The sequence below is a fragment of the Drosophila rhopaloa genome, unplaced genomic scaffold (genome assembly GCF_018152115.1).
Source record: "Drosophila rhopaloa isolate 14029-0021.01 unplaced genomic scaffold, ASM1815211v1 contig_170, whole genome shotgun sequence".
Classification (NCBI taxonomy): Eukaryota; Metazoa; Arthropoda; class Insecta; order Diptera; family Drosophilidae; genus Drosophila; species Drosophila rhopaloa.
The window spans coordinates 413133-429471 of record NW_025335051.1 but is presented as its reverse complement, the minus strand read 5'-3'; the positions used below and the strand labels follow the sequence as shown (position 1 = coordinate 429471).

The 16339-nt window shown below is 44.5% G+C and overlaps 1 pseudogene; it reads right to left on the bottom strand.

Moving 5' to 3' along the window:
• Nucleotides 1-4477: 4477 nt before the first annotated feature.
• LOC123037546 lies at nt 4478-15832 on the bottom strand (annotated as a pseudogene).
• Nucleotides 15833-16339: the final 507 nt, after the last annotated feature.

Here is a 16339-nt window from a genome sequence, read left to right as displayed (position 1 = left end):
GGTTCAATGTCCGACGCCACAACCACCTTTTAAACACCCCTATTAATTATCTAATATCCCCTCTCATCTAATGTTAAATCACAAATAATGTTAAATCACAAATTTTTTTTCAATTGTCGAGTCGATGGCCACAGTAGATAGTTACTCCTTTCGCAAAATTAGTTATTAAATTGTAAATGCGATTTATGTATATTAGCTAACACTGAAATAAAAAAAAAATATTTAAAATAGGCAAAAAGACGCTAAAACAAAAAAAAAATTGCCATGTTATTAAAACAAGTGAAAGTTATTTTATCATAGTGCCATGCTCAAAATTTAATGTCTGACGAACCAAATAAAGATAGCAATAGCGAAGTGCAAAAGACGTCTACAAAGAGTAACCCGGCCCTACTGACAGTCGATACCCAAAGAGCACAATCTTACTCACATTCTCTACTCACTCTTACTCCTACGGTGTGGAGTTCGCTACATCCAAATTAAGCGTAAGCGTAGCCCGCAGAACACCGCTGTGGGTAAATAGCTAAAAATAAACCGTCTCCAATGAGACAACGAATTACCCGGGAGATCCAACAAAATCAGATTTGTCTCCTAGCTGAAATTCAACCACAACCAATTTACATTAGGGAAAACGAGTTTGGCCTCATGCATAAGATCAAAACAACTTGCCTACATAAGCTCCTTGAGTCGTATTTGTTCAACAGAGTCTTCGCAATAAGGTGCATCACAATAACATCTGACAACTACATCAACGAACCTGGAGTCCAGCAAGGAAGTGCACTTGGGCCTACTCTGTTCGTTTCATATTCAGCGGATATTCTTACGAACGAGCAGCTAACAACATCTACGTTCGCAGACAATACTGCAAATCTAAGTCGCTCGAGTTGCCCTCCCCGACCAACAATAAAGCTAGCCAATCATCTCAGCGTAGTTAACAGCTAGCTATCTGATTGGCGTAATAAAATAAATGAACAACAAGAAAGGAAAGCTAACTTCGGGCGGAGCCGAAGTTGATATGCCCTTGCAGAATACTCTGTAAATTATATTCTCCAAAATTATTCATATGATGCACTCTTAATACTCATCAAAAATCCCAACTTCCTAACTTTACTAACACCAAAGTTATGGCATTTCCAATCGTTCAGTTATATGGCAGCTATAGGATATAGGCGGCCGATCCTTATGAAATTTGATAGGTCGGATTGATTGGCTAAAAATAAAACCCATAGAATCCCAACTTCCTAAGTTAACAAACACCAAAGTTATGGCATTTCCGATCGATCAGTTATATGGCAGCTATAAGATATAGTCGGCCGATTCTCATGAAATTCGGTAGGTCAGATTGATTGGCCAAAAATGAAACCTATAGAAAATCTCAACTTCCTAACTTTACAAACACCAAAGTTATGGCATTTCCGATCGTTCAGTTACATGACAGCTATAGGATATAGTCGTCCGATCCCGGCCGTTCCGACTTATATACTGCGTGCAAACAAAAGAAGGGTGTGTGCAAAGTTTCAATTCGATATCTTTAAAACTGAGAGACTAGTTCGCGTAGAAACAGACAGACGGACAGACGGACAGACAGACGGACAGACGGACATGGCTATATCAACTCAGGAGGTGATCCTGATCAAGAATATATATACTTTTTAGGGTCGGAGATGTCTCCTTCACTGCGTTGCACACTTTTGACCAAAATTATAATACGCTCTGCAAGGGTATAAAAATGTAAACAAATTGCGTTTACTCAAAACGGGCAAATATGCCCTCAACTAACATTGAAAAGTTCGCCGATTCCCCAAGTCAAAGAAGAAACGTTCTTTGGCGTCCACCTGGACAGATGAATAACCTGAAGAAGACACATCGAATGCAAGAAACTACATCTAAAACAAAAATAAATATTAAAATGGCTCCCAGCTATGGGGGAACGCGAGCAGCAATAACATCGAAAATCCTGAGGACTATTATTGGGCACCATGGTATATTCGCAATCAAAACATCCACAGAGACCTCGGCATTATTGCAGTAAAAGATGAAATAGACAAACAAAAAACGACCCACAAAGAAAAACTTTTGTGCAGCCAAATCATCTCGCAAGAGACTTGACTCGGGTATCCAGCAGAACCAGACTACACTTATTGTTTTGATACACTTATTGTTAGTATCCGAAAGGAGAAGATTCAATAAATAAATAGCAAAGCATACAAAAAAAAAAGAAAGGGATTACATTTTGATCTTCTAACACAAGGGAGCCACCTTGGCCCACTTCTCATTACATTATTTATAAAGGATCTCCCTCTACTCCTGACAGAGCCGAGTGTCCTCATGTACGTAGATGTACATGACGTGTACTTACAGTGCACATTCAATCGGATCTAAATGCCTTTCAAAGTGTAAAAACATGACATTTTTGACCCGAGGTCAGCGTATACGCTGGGTGGTTGTGCGTTACCGATGTATATCTGGTTTAGTGTCTGAAGAGTTGGGGCGTCGGGGATGTCGTCGCTTGGGGGCAGCTTCGTCGGTGGTTGCGGCTGTCGCACGTAGCCGGGTCGCAAGCTGGAAAATACGTGGTGAAGAGACACTCGATCGCGGTGCGCAAAGTAATGAAACAAAAAAAACCTCGGTGAACTTTTCGGGTTATAGCGCGGACCGGCCGGGCGATGTATTTCACTAGTGGTACAATGAAAGACTAACTTAAACCTAATTGAACGCTGCGTTTCAAAGCGCAGTGGAGAGATTCCGGGAGCGGGAAGGCGGGAGAGCCTGGAATCGCAAGCGTCCAGTGCGGGAGAGCGGGAGAGCGGGAGAGCCTGGCCAGTGCGGGCGAGTGGGCATTCGCTACGAGGGAAGCGCGGGCAGTTTAAACGAGGGGAGAGCGGCGTAAACATTCCGCCCCCCTTGCAATCGCTAGCGTTGCGAAAGAAAAAAACAACAAGCCCACTCCTGTCGCCTAGGCTTGACTGCAGGCGCCGGACAGGATCCACCCGAATGCCGTCTTCTGGGCCACTGGGAGTCCCTCGTCGACCAGATGGAAGCCCGGTCGGATGACCTTGGCGTAGACATCCGCACCCAGGACTACCGAGATGGTTGCCGGCAAGTAGAAACGTTTGTCGGCCAACGGGAGGTCTCCGTATCTGCCGACCACGGTGTCCGAGAGCTCTCGGATGGGGGTGCGGATGCGGACGTTCGGCTCCACTTTCAAGACGACCTCTAGCTTGAAGCCGTTGTCGCACTTTGACCGAATTGTCGCCGTGCAGATGCTCTCGTCGCCGACGGTCGTAGTCGGCAAGCGGAACGCGGATGCCAATGATGCGTCGATGCAGCTCGTCGGTGTACACGGGTCGATGAGGGCGGCCGTGTCGAAGGTCTTCAGCCCGGTCTCCAAAGTGATCATGGCCGTCGGCAGGACATTGACGCTGTGCCGTTGGAGAATGGACGCCAGTGACGGAGCCGGTGCCGAGGAGGCTGAGCGCGGCGGAGAGGCAAGCGCTCTGCGAGTTGGCGGATCTTGCCGGCGCGAGCGCTGCTGAGAAGCGGCGGATGCCGAGCGCCTTGCCGGGGCTAGCGCTTGGCGAGTTGGCGGATTCTGCCGGCGCGAACGCTGTTGATTAGCCGACGGCAGGGGACGCTCGTGCATATGGAGGAGCGTGTGGTGCTTGCCGTTGCACGTTTTGCACTTGTCGCCACTGCGACAACTCCCGTCGGAGTGCTCGTGGGCGAGACAATTTGAGCAGTACTTATTAATCAGCACTGCCCGAAGCCGCTTCTCTGCGCTCAGCTTTAGGAACCTCTGGCACTTTCGAAGCGGATGGATTCCACGGCAGACTCGGCATCGGTAGGAATGTATACCTCGAGTACGTCTGCTTTCTAATGCCTGAGCGCTGCGTGGACGAGGAACCATGATGTGATCTGGTGGGGAGTAATGGATAAAAAAGATGATTTGAGATGCTTCGATGGCGAGGATTGTTGGGGAATTATGTGGAGGATGTTGGTTGAGGAAGACGGTTGGAGGGTTCTCCTGGCAGAAGAACCACCTTGGTCACGGGACGCTTGATAATCCTACGTGCCGTGAGAATGCTGACGACACGGACATTGCCGTCAGCCCCCGGAAAGACAGAGTCGATTCTGCCAAGGCGCCACTCATTCGAGGGCAGATTGTCCTCCTTGACGACTACCATGTCGCCAACGCGGAGATTTGCGGTCGGGGACTGCCACTTGTTACGCTTGTGGAGCTCTTTGAGATACTCCTCTTTCCATCGAGCTTGGAATTGTTGATGGAGCGCCTTTAAGTGTTGCCACCGATTTACAATGGACTTGGATTCCCCTTTTAATTCGGGTTCCACTATGGACAGAAGAGGTCCGCCGACTAGAAAATGCCCTGGTGTCAATGCTAAGAGATCAGTGGGATCTTCAGACATAGGAGATAGCGGTCTGGAATTTAGACAAGCTTCAATTTTCGCTAGGAGGGTTGAAAGTTCTTCAAAAGTGTACTTTCGAGTAGCGGTGGACTTGTAAAACAAGGTTTTGAAGCTTTTGACACCCGCTTCCCACAGGCCTCCCATATGGGGTGCCCCCGGAGGAATGAATTGCCAGTTGAGCTGCTGATGACTATACGCATCAGTCACAGACTCTTTTACGGCTTGTAGAAAATCTCGGGAGAGCAGGGTGGCAGCGCCGACAAAGGTTTTCCCATTGTCGGACTGCACTTGACGGGGACAACCTCTTCTGGATACGAACCGAGCGAAAGCGGCGAGAAATTTCTCGGTCGTCAGATCGGATGTAGGCTCTAGATGGATGGCCTTCGTAGAGAAACACACGAAAACCAACACATACCCTTTTGTAATTAGGCAAGCTCTGCCTGTGTAATTTTTTATGTCGAAAGGGCCGGCGTAGTCCATCCCTGTGTACGTGAATGGCCGGGAAAAAGAGACTCGCTCTTTCGGAAAACTTCCCATCATCTGAACTTGCAATCGCTTCTTATGGATAACGCAGACCTTGCAGGAGTTAATAACGGCCTTTACCAAGTTCTTTATTTTCGGAACCCAATATCTGGACCGGGTGAGACGTACGACTAACTGGTTACCTCCATGCAACGTTATGAGATGCGTAAAGTTTACCAGTAGTCGAGAGAGTGCACATTCGTACGGGAGGATTATAGGATGTCGTTCATCATATCGCAAATTCTCGGAGGCCGTTATTCGGCCGCACGCCCTTATAAGCCCTTTCTCATCTAGAAAAGGGTTCAAGGAGAGGATGGAACTTGCCGCGGACACAGGACGCTTTTGACTCAAGCAGCGATATTCGTTAGCAAAATATCTGCGCTGAGTGCTAATGACCATGAGCCGTTCAGCGGCGACAAGTTCTTGGGCTTCTAGATGGACTTCCGGAATCGGCGACTGTTTCCTACATCGCTGGACAAAACGGTGGACATACGCAAGGACCCGTAAAGCTCTATTTAACTTGGAAAAGCGATCAAGGATGTCCTCTGTCGGACTGGACGCAACGTGGGCCTTGACAGGACGCCTTTCCACTTCGGTCACCTGTAAATCGGTGCTTTGGGCAGGCCACTGATCTCGTGGCTTTTGCAACCAAGTGGGCCCATGCCACCACAGGGAGTTGTCGACCAGTTCTTGTAATGGCACGCCCCGACTGGCCAAGTCAGCTGGATTGTGTTCGGATTGAACATGCGACCAATTGGCTGCCTCTGTGGACTGGGTGATCTTTGTTACCCGATTGGCAACGAACGTTGTCCACTGGCATGCTGGTTTGGCTAGCCATGCAAGCACAATCGTGGAATCGGTCCAACAATGGAGTTTCGAGGACAGCATCGGCATATGGGGGAGGATGGATTCGGCCATCTCGGATAGCAATAGAGCTCCACACAGCTCTAGTCTGGGAAGCGACACAGTTTTTACTGGCGCCACGCGCGTCTTGGCCGTGAGAAGATGCACTAGCGTCGTGTGCCCCATCTCGACGCGCACATAGATCGCAGCACCGTACGCCTTTTGAGAGGCATCACAGAATCCGTGATGTTCCACTCGGAATTCTGGGCGGAAGGAAACCCATCTGGGAATTCGGACTTGATCTAGGACTGAGTAGCTTTTAAGGAAATCACGCCACTTTTGGCACAGTTCAATGGGAAGTTCATCATCCCACCCTAGATCACGCAGCCAGATCTCCTGCATGAAAATCTTGGCACAGACCACGAAAGGGGCGAGCCAGCCTGCTGGATCAAACAGCTTCGCAATTTGGGAGAGAACATGCCGTTTTGTGAGTGTAGCTTCGGTGGATAGGTCGGGGAGGGCGAAGAAAAACTCATCGGATGTTGCTTTCCAACGGACTCCGAGAGTTTTCGCCGTGCTTTCCGTATCTATTTCGAGGAAATCGGCATTTAGAAGATGATCGGTTCCGATATGAGCCAGAACTTCTTTGTGGTTGGAGGTCCATTTCCTTAATGGAAAACCAGCCGAATCGAGGGCACTCTGCAACTCGCGAATGGTGAGGTGAGCCTCTTCTGCAGAGTCAGCTCCCGAAAGGACATCATCGACATACATGCAACCACGAATAACTTTACTCGCCCTCGGATGGGTTAGTTGCACGTCGGTCGCCAGCTGTTGCAGTACCCGAATTGCCAGGAACGGTGCACAATTGACCCCAAACGTAACAGTTTTTAGCTCAAAATCTCGAATGTACCCTTCCCTATCGCGGAATAAGATACGTTGGAACGCTGTCTGCTTCGGATCTACCCAGATCTGCCGGTACATTTTTTCGATGTCAGCACTATACACAAATCGGAAATATCGCCACTTCAGGATCTGGATGGTTAGATCGGACTGTAGGACCGGGCCAGCATGAAGGATATCATTTAAGCTGACCCCATTGTCTGAAGGGCTGGAGGCGTTGAATACCACTCGAAGTTTGGTGGTCGTACTCTCCGGTTTTAACACTGCGTGGTGTGGCAGGTAGTAACATGCTGAATCGTGGGTAGGAAGGACTTCTCTCATGTGATTGAGGTCGAGATATTCTTGAATAACTGAGTCGTACTTGGATTTTAACGTACTGTCCCTTTTTAGCCGCTGCTCGTTTCTTAAGAATTGAGCCAGCGCCTGGGATCTGGAATGTCCCAGGGAGCAATTAATGTTCTCAGGATCTCGAAAAGGGAGACTCACGACATACCTGCCGGTTTCGTCTTTTGTGGTGGTCCGAAGAAAATTGTCCTCACAAATCACGTCGGATTCTTTTGCCACTTTTACTGGCAGATCCTCCACCTCCCAGAATTTGGTGAGGAGTTTATCGAGAGACGCTTCATACGTGTGTGCAACTTGCGTGGAAAAGGATGATATTTGATCATGCCTCGGAGCTGGTACTGGTCCTGTTAGAATCCAGCCGAAAATAGTCTCTTGACCGAGAAGCGAGCCACAGATGTTCGCTCGGGTACCGCTTAGTAGAATGGATGGAAGTATATCGGCCCCGATTAGAATATCTATTTGTGCGCTCTCATAGAACTTTGGATCCGCTAGCGGAAGTTCGGGAAGGTCTCGCAGGAAATGTTGCGGAAGCGGACATGAAGGAAGATTTCCGGCTATTTGTGGAAGCACGTAGGCAGTGGTGTTTAACTGCAAGCTAGGCCGGGTTGGAGAACGGATCGTGAATTGACAGATCTTTTTGGTCTCAGCGGAGACCGTTTGATTAAGTCCTGAGACCTGTGCTCGGATAACCTGGAACGGCAGTTTAATCAGGTTGAAAAGGCGCTCAGTGATGAAGGTCGCCTCAGATCCGGAGTCTATTAAGGCTCGCGCTTGGAAATTGGAACCTCGATGGCATATATTAATTATAGCGGTGCCTAGGAGGACTGACCGAGTGCCTGCCGCAAAATAATTCTGAAGCGTTGACTGCGTGCCACTGGCAGCCGAGGGACCGAGAGTATTTGGTCTGGATCTGGGCGTTGGCGTTGGATTTGCGCGCGCTGGGGATGGGCTGCCTCGGTGTAGGAGCGTGTGATGGCGGCCGCGGCACGTGAAGCAGTTATGTGCGCTTTCGCAGTCGCGCAACTGATGTGTCCGCGCAAAGCAGTTTAAACACAGCTGTTTTCTTTTTATATATGCGATGCGTTGGTCGACCGTCATCTGGAGAAATTTGGCGCATGTGCGTACAGGATGGTTCTCTCTATTACAGAGATCGCACCCTCTAAGTTGCCTAGGTGCTACCCTTGTCTCGTATGAATTTATTCTTCGAGACGCCGAGTTGGAAGTGGATGCCCTGGGCTGAGTCTGACTAGAACCTGATGGTCGTACATCATCTATGGCTTCTAGTGTCCTGTGACGCTCCGTTAGGAAAACGTTCAGCTCGTGCCACGTAGGGATCTCGGCTTTGTTATGGAGGGACTGCTCCCATAGGGAAAGCGTAAGCTTTGGGAGTTTGGACGAGCACATATATACCAAGAGGCAATCCCAAGTTTCGACCTGAATACCGGACATTTCTAGTGCAGTAAGGCAACCCTGGATGGTACTTTGAAGTTCTTTCAAGGCTGACCCAGACTCCTGTGTGACGGACGGTACATTGAAAAGTATCTTTAATTGACTGTTTACTAACAATCGCTTGTTTTCGAAACGCTCAGTGAGGTTATCCCACGCTGATCGAAAGCCATCATTAGTAAGGGGTGAATTTGAAACTATATTGTGAGCGTCGCCACTCGTTTTGGCATTAAGGTGAAATAATTTTTCGACAGGAGTGAGTCTGGGATTGTTGATATAAATTGCCGTGAATAGATCCCTAAAGGTTGGCCAACGAAGATAGTCGCCGGTAAAAACTTCGGTATCGCACGGCGGAAGCCGGCAGCCTGACGGAATGTATGTCTGAGAAGGATCAGCTGGCGTTGGGGAAGGTTGCGGAAGTTGCGGAGTTTGCGCTATCATGTCTGCTATCTGGGCACCGCACCTTTCGTACGCGCTGTAGCAATACCCGTACTTAGCCTTGAGGACTGGCAAGCTGTCAGCTGCACCTTCTCCGGCTGCTACAAGGCATGCGGTACAGGCATCGTATTCTTTTTGATGCGGATCCATACCTCTCGGATTTCGTCTCGGCGAATATTGAGGACGGATAACGTAGGAGGGACCGCCGAGGGAATATTTATCCGCGATTCCAATTCGGACAGTCGATCCGAGACTTCAATAAATTGGCTCATAGCGAGGTCGGCAGCCGTTGCAACCATTTTTGTGCTGGCTCGCGTGGTTCTTTCGATGGAAGAAGGAGCCTTTTTGGGAGGTGACGTCTTGACCTTTTTAGGTGTGGGCGTCCTTACCGTGATTTTTGGTATTTTCGGTGATGGAACAGGGGATAGTTTGTTGGAACTTTCCCCGGACATACCAAACTAGGATGCTGTTAGGATGGAATGTGCGCGCTGATGTTTCGGACAAAAATCAGAGAAACAATTACGGACCCACTTATGGACCGGTGGAAATAGGATATCGACTAGCTCAAAAATAGTCGATATGCGTGGCTGAATTATTGTTGAAATATTCGCCAGGCTTTTGGTGGAACGATGGAGCAAGAATGGAAAAAAAATACCAAAAAAAATACCACAAAATAAAAATACTGAAAAAATACTGGATTGGATGAGGTATTTGTCGTTTAGTATTTTATAGTGGGTGGTTGGCCGAATTAGGATGGGATTGGATGTCCCCGGCAGTGTTTGGAGTTTATTGGTTTTGTTTTTCTTTATTTTAAAAAAATATTCGGAGACAAAAAAAACAAAAATAATACCTTTCAGTGGTATGCGGGTGGTATTTTTTTCGAATTTTTCTTTTTTATCCCCAAAAGAAAAAATTGAGTATCGATGTATCTGCAGATTTACCAAGCTCAATAAATAAGAAGACAAAATACTGGAAAGGGCGTTTTTTTTTTTTGAAAAAAAAATGTGAAACCGAAGAAACAAATTAATAAATCAATAAATTAATAAATTGATTCCACTAGTTCCGCGATGGCGACAGTATTTTATATTTTTTCCCCTTTTTTTTTTTTTCTTTTTTGGAACTGGCAGTAATTCTCAGTATTTGTTTAATTTTATTGGAGTTGAACTTGGTGTTTATTAATTTTGTTGGAATTTATTAATTAATTTATTAATTGGATGATTGAAAAACAACTGCCCGAACTTTTGCGGGCTGTGTATTGGTGACGCTGGAATGCGCGGGATTATCGAGCTTTTTGCGGTACTGCAATTCGCGTGTATGTGTAGATGTATGGATGGATAGTGCCCAAAATATGTAAATAAGTAAAACACACTGAGACACAAAAGTTATTTCACGTCAGCTTTAGGAATTCGTTTTATATATATTTATTGGATGGCCGACGGAAATACTTGAGCTTTCGGAATTGGGGTGTAGTTGTGTAGAAAAAATATGTATAAATGTATGTATATATATATGGAATATGTAATATATGTAATATGGATGTAATATATGTAATATGGATGTAATATATGTAATATGGATGTAATATATGTAATCAATATGGCGGAAAATTTTATTGTAAATTTTGCCGGCGGGTATGTGTTGTAAATTTTCGATTTATTGTGGACTGTATTTGGATTTGTAATAATGTAAGCAAATATTGTCACAGCGGATGTACAATAAAAAATTAATATCAAAAAAATATTTGTGGGCCGAAATTGGCGGAACACTTAATTTTTTGTTTCACTTTTTTGTGGAAAATTAATTTGAACTCAATTTTTAAATTGATTTATTTTTTTCACTGTTCACTGAATTTTTTGAAATTAATTTTTTTCACTGTACGCTTGACTTTTTATTTGCACACTTTAATTTGGATTTCTACTTTTTATTTTTCTTCGATTTGATGTTGGATGTATATTTAGTGGATGTACGGCCAAATGCGAATATGAAACTTGTACATCAATATGCACACGAAAAGGAATTAGAAAATAGGCAATATGGCCGCACGTTAAAAGAGAACGAAGAAATAAAAGACGGAATTGGAATTGTAATTTACTAACTGCCGTCGTCGGATTAAATCGGACTTGGATTTTAGACAAATCGTACAGAAAGTCAAACGAATTATGTTCTTCGAATGGCTGACTGTCGATCGGCAGTTAATACAAAAATTAATTAATTGGCACTTATCTGGCTCGAATGGACCAAAAAATGAAGAGTTGGGGCGTCGGGGATGTCGTCGCTTGGGGGCAGCTTCGTCGGTGGTTGCGGCTGTCGCACGTAGCCGGGTCGCAAGCTGGAAAATACGTGGTGAAGAGACACTCGATCGCGGTGCGCAAAGTAATGAAACAAAAAAACCTCGGTGAACTTTTCGGGTTATAGCGCGGACCGGCCGGGCGATGTATTTCACTAGTGGTACAATGAAAGACTAACTTAAACCTAATTGAACGCTGCGTTTCAAAGCGCAGTGGAGAGATTCCGGGAGCGGGAAGGCGGGAGAGCCTGGAATCGCAAGCGTCCAGTGCGGGAGAGCGGGAGAGCGGGAGAGCCTGGCCAGTGCGGGCGAGTGGGCATTCGCTACGAGGGAAGCGCGGGCAGTTTAAACGAGGGGAGAGCGGCGTAAACAGTGTCGGAATTGAGCATTCTAAAAGAGCACTAAGAGATTGCTTCAATGTTACTGGGAAGCGGAGTTTGGGCAGGTAAGAATGGCCTACACATAGGCTGTGTTTATACAAAGTTGTTCAAAAGTAAATATTGATTTCATCAACATTCTGTAGAGCTTTGGGTGGAATGTAGCGAAATATTAATAGAGTAGCCATTCATATGGATTTGCAAACAAACAGACCGAAAGAAACGACTTTGTAGGACACATTCCTCTAATCTGTTAATATGTGTAGATAAAATCAATGCCACACTTCTTAAATGGTTGTTGGGGAGTTGTTTCTTCAGTTTGGGGCTTCACTAGAGATAAAAATAAATCCCTGGCATTCACAATCCAGTGCTCCGACGATAATGAGGACTATTGGACCAATGCCTCACCATGTCGGCAGCTTGAGAATTATGTAGATGCGAATGGGGAAAGTAAGTCCCAACGAAGTGTCCAACTCTGATAAGTGAATATATTGTGGAGTTAACGATAAAGGGATGTGGGAACCTCAAATTACTTGTAACTGGGTTGCCCTGAACATGGTTGTACAAAGCTGTACTCTCTTCTTTGCTTTTTTGAGGTGAGAGCGGCAGATAATTGCGACAAGAAAGGCGGAACAAGATGTAGGGGCAACCTGTAATATAACTTGGCTTAGCGACTGGGACTCAGACTTTATATTTAATATTTTTTTATACATTATGCAACAATGTATAAAATACAGTGTGCATATTATATATCCCTCTTTTTAATAAATGTATGTATAAATGTATATAGTTATTAAAGTAAAAACTTTAAATGTGAGTTTTGTTAGAGTAACCTAATTCAAATAAATAAGAACAAAATGGGCTTATTAACTTTAAAGCGTTGACCAAGCTGTGCCAACTTAAGTTGTGACGATTAAATCGGCAAATAACCTCGGTCTATTCATCAAACGTGCAAAGTTCAAGCAAAAATTTACAATTTTCAATACTGATAATAACTCAGTATTAATAAAAATTTTAAATTCCAATACATAAAAAACAATGGTGTGACTCCTGACTACACTAAAATTGTTAAATCATTCTTATTTTTTTGTTTTTTGTATATATATACTTATATATGAATCTATTCTATGTGCAAAACTTAATACTTTACTTTTTACTTTATTAATAAATACGCGACTTGGTGGATCTTTGACGATTTAAATAACGACGAAGCGACGAAAGGGAGTGCAGTTTGGATCGGGTTCGATTTAACACTGACTTTTAATTTCAATATATAAACGCTTAAGCTTAACTTAACGAAGGGGCGAGAGACGGGGCGAATTCGCGAGAGCGATTAGATCTTTATTGCGCTCACGCTCCCGCCTTACACTATTCAACAAATTAAAAAAAAAACGCAAAGTGCGCGAACACCGCTCCCTCTGAAGGACCGCCGTCTTCAGCATGCCACAGGATGTATGTATGTAATTATAATCGTTAGTACATGCAAGTTTTATTTATTTCTTGGTTAGAATGCCAGCTATCTACCGAATACCAAAATATCTACCAAAACACAATTAAAAAACGCCACAGATTCGCTTTCAACTTTTCGCACTCTATACCTGCTTGGCCAATTTTGGGCTTGAGACTTCCTTTTTTCCATTTCAACAGCAGCCAGAGGGAGGGGTCAGCAGACTTCCAACGCAGTTCCAAAAAAACGAAAAATTAGTTGCCGTACCGCGAGTTTTTGATTTTATTTTTGGTGAAAATTAAAATCTCTAAAATCCAAATTATCACGTCGGGGTCACCATGAAAAACTTAAAACTTTATTGGATTAATAAATACGCGACTTGGTGGATCTTTGACGATTTTAATAACGACGGAGCGACGAAAGGGAGTGCGGTTTGGATCCGGTTCGATTTAACACTGACTTTTAATTTCAATATATAAACGCTTAAGCCTGACTTAACGAAGGGGGCGAGAGACGGGGCGAATTCGCGAGAGCGATTAGATCTTTATTGCGCTCCCGCTCCCGCCTTAAACTATTCAACAAATAAAAAAAAAAAAGCAAAGTGCGCGAACACTATGTATGGATCTAATTCTATGAATGGATCTTATTCTACGTATGGCCATATTTGAAGTGTTAATAAGAAAATTATACTTATTATGAAATAACAATTTTGAACCTTTCTTTATGAACTCCTTTTTTTATGTTTACTGCTCAAGATTGTTATACTGTCTCTTGCTTCAATTTCCCTTACTGTAATTTTTCGGACGTTGATACACTAGTGTTTGTTACGCGCGGAGCCCTATTCCCCAACAGGAGTAAAAAAAAACGAGATCGCGAGATGTGAAAAAGGACAATATAGAAACGGACAGACTAAGTTAGTATCTGATTTTTTGATTTATTTTATTATTCTCTAGCATTAGTCTAGCTCTTTTATGTGCTAGGTTTAGTCTACACTTAGATTCTTTAGCATAATCTTCTAATTTATATAGCGGGTCTATATAGTATCAACGCTATTAAATTGTGCTTGCTGTTCTACCAAATACCAGCTCATATGAACAATAATCATGTGCCATTGGGGGTGTAGTGCTAAAACTGTAAGTATGAGGAGCCAAACGTAACAATCAGATTTGTTGAGTGATATGTAGGACCGGATGTGTTCATTGAATGCTCATGACTTCGCTCTAAGGTTCCTACTGTCTGATAGTGGTGCGCGGTGGATGTTACGTTTTTAATTTTTTAGTTTTTATAAATCTTTTATTATCGAATTTTTATATTCTTCTCCCATGTTCGTGATGAACGTCTTTATTCGACCGTAATAATAAATAAAATAAAATAAAATCTTCTTATATAGCTTTGGCTACAGTTTTCGCACTTTTGTCTGGTATAGGTATTGTGACAAGGTATTTTGTTAAGTCGCAGATTAATGTAACTGCATATTCGTTTCCTTTTTCTGATCTGGGTAGTGGACCAATTGTATCTACAATTACCCTATCGAAAGCCCTTTGTGGGGTTTTAATTATAGTTATTAGAGTCTGGGTATGTTTAGTCGTTTTAGACTTTTGGCATTTGGGTTATTTGAGTTTGCAGATTTGGTTAAGACCGGCCTGTCTTTCAAGCCTTTGACCTAAGTCAAGGGTTCCATTAATATACAAATCGGGGGCCAGAAATAAATAGGAAACTAAATTAACAGGAATTCGGTCAAAAGTATGTCCGACATACAAATTCGGGTATGCCTCGAAGCTAAACTGAGAGTATATGGCAGGCATGTCGCAAACATGTGTATTGCCGAGTATAAACCAGCTAACAACCTGTAGAATGCGCTGACTCCAAGCCGTAAAGCCACGTGCTGTACCCTACACACTACGCTGATACCACGACTTAGAGCACACCATGTGCGGCCATGATGATTTAGGATCATCCAATCTTTTGGAAGGTTACCAGGCAACTGACTGCAACCTCATAACCTAACCAGCTCGCGCCACGCGCAGAATGAAGAAATATCCACACTAAATCGACAAGAGTAAAGAGGCGGTGTGATCACTCGAGGCGATCATGCCTCAGCGCCGCTAAAAGCCGGCGAAAGCCAGGACACTGTGGATGTAGCGAGCTATCTAAGGAAAATCTTCACTATGAACAGTCTCCGAATTAAAGTTGTAGAATAAGGGAGTGGAATTTAGAAACGTGATGTGACAGATTCGATTCTTTAATTATTTTTTTGTGTATATCAGGAACTGGATTAGATGGTTTTAATTTGAGTTCGTTACTATTATTAAAATCATGTTGTAAGTCCCAGTCGTGCAAATCAAATACGCTAAGCGCGTCAGTAAATCTCTTTAAATACCTTTACATAAAGTAATTTGCTACAGCCTCTTCGATGGGCCCAACGAACCTGCTTCGACATAATTGTACGTAAGTCAACAAAAACTTTATTTTGTATTTTCTGACTTATATTTTTTAGCAAGAAGGACGACCTTCGCTATGGTCGCTTAATGAGTCCCCGCGCAGTGCGGCTTTCGACTACACGAACATGGCCATCGAATCCTGGAAACACCTCGTCAATTCTGCCTAATCACCACTTATTGGATGGAAGGTTGTCTGCCTTGACAACCACCATCTCCCCGGCACGAAGAATTCTTGTATTCCGCTTATGGAGTTTCTTGAGATATTCCTCCTTCCATCGCAGACGAAATTGCTGATGAAGAGCCTTCAGGTGTTGCCAGCGGTTTATAATGGATGTGGTGTCCCCCTTTATCTCGGATTCAACCATGGCGAGAAGAGGCCATCCAACAAGAAAGTGCCCAGGCGTAAATGCCAACAGGTCAGCGGTTCTTCGGACATCGGCGTGAGCGGATGGGAATTCAGGCTTGCTTCGATGCTAGCCAGATGGTCAGCTCTTCGAACGTGTATTTTCGCGTGGCGGTAGATAAAACAGGGCCTTGAAGCTATTAACGCCTGCCTCCCACAAGCTTCCCATGTGGGTGGCTCCCGGAGGAATGAACTGCCAGAGCAGCTGCTGATGCAAAAAAATTGAGGAGAGTAGGGCTTCCTTTTCGGGGGCAACCTCGAAACGAGTGAAAGCGGCGAGAAATTTCTCAGTCGTAAGGTCGGACGTAGGCTCTAAATGGATGGCTTTGGTGGCGAAGCACACGAACACCAACACATACCTCTTTGTAATGAGACAGGCTCGTCCCGTGTAGTTTTTGATGTCGAAGGGACCGGCATAGTCCAAACCAGTATATGTGAACGGACTTCTTCGCAACTTCTTTTTGTATAT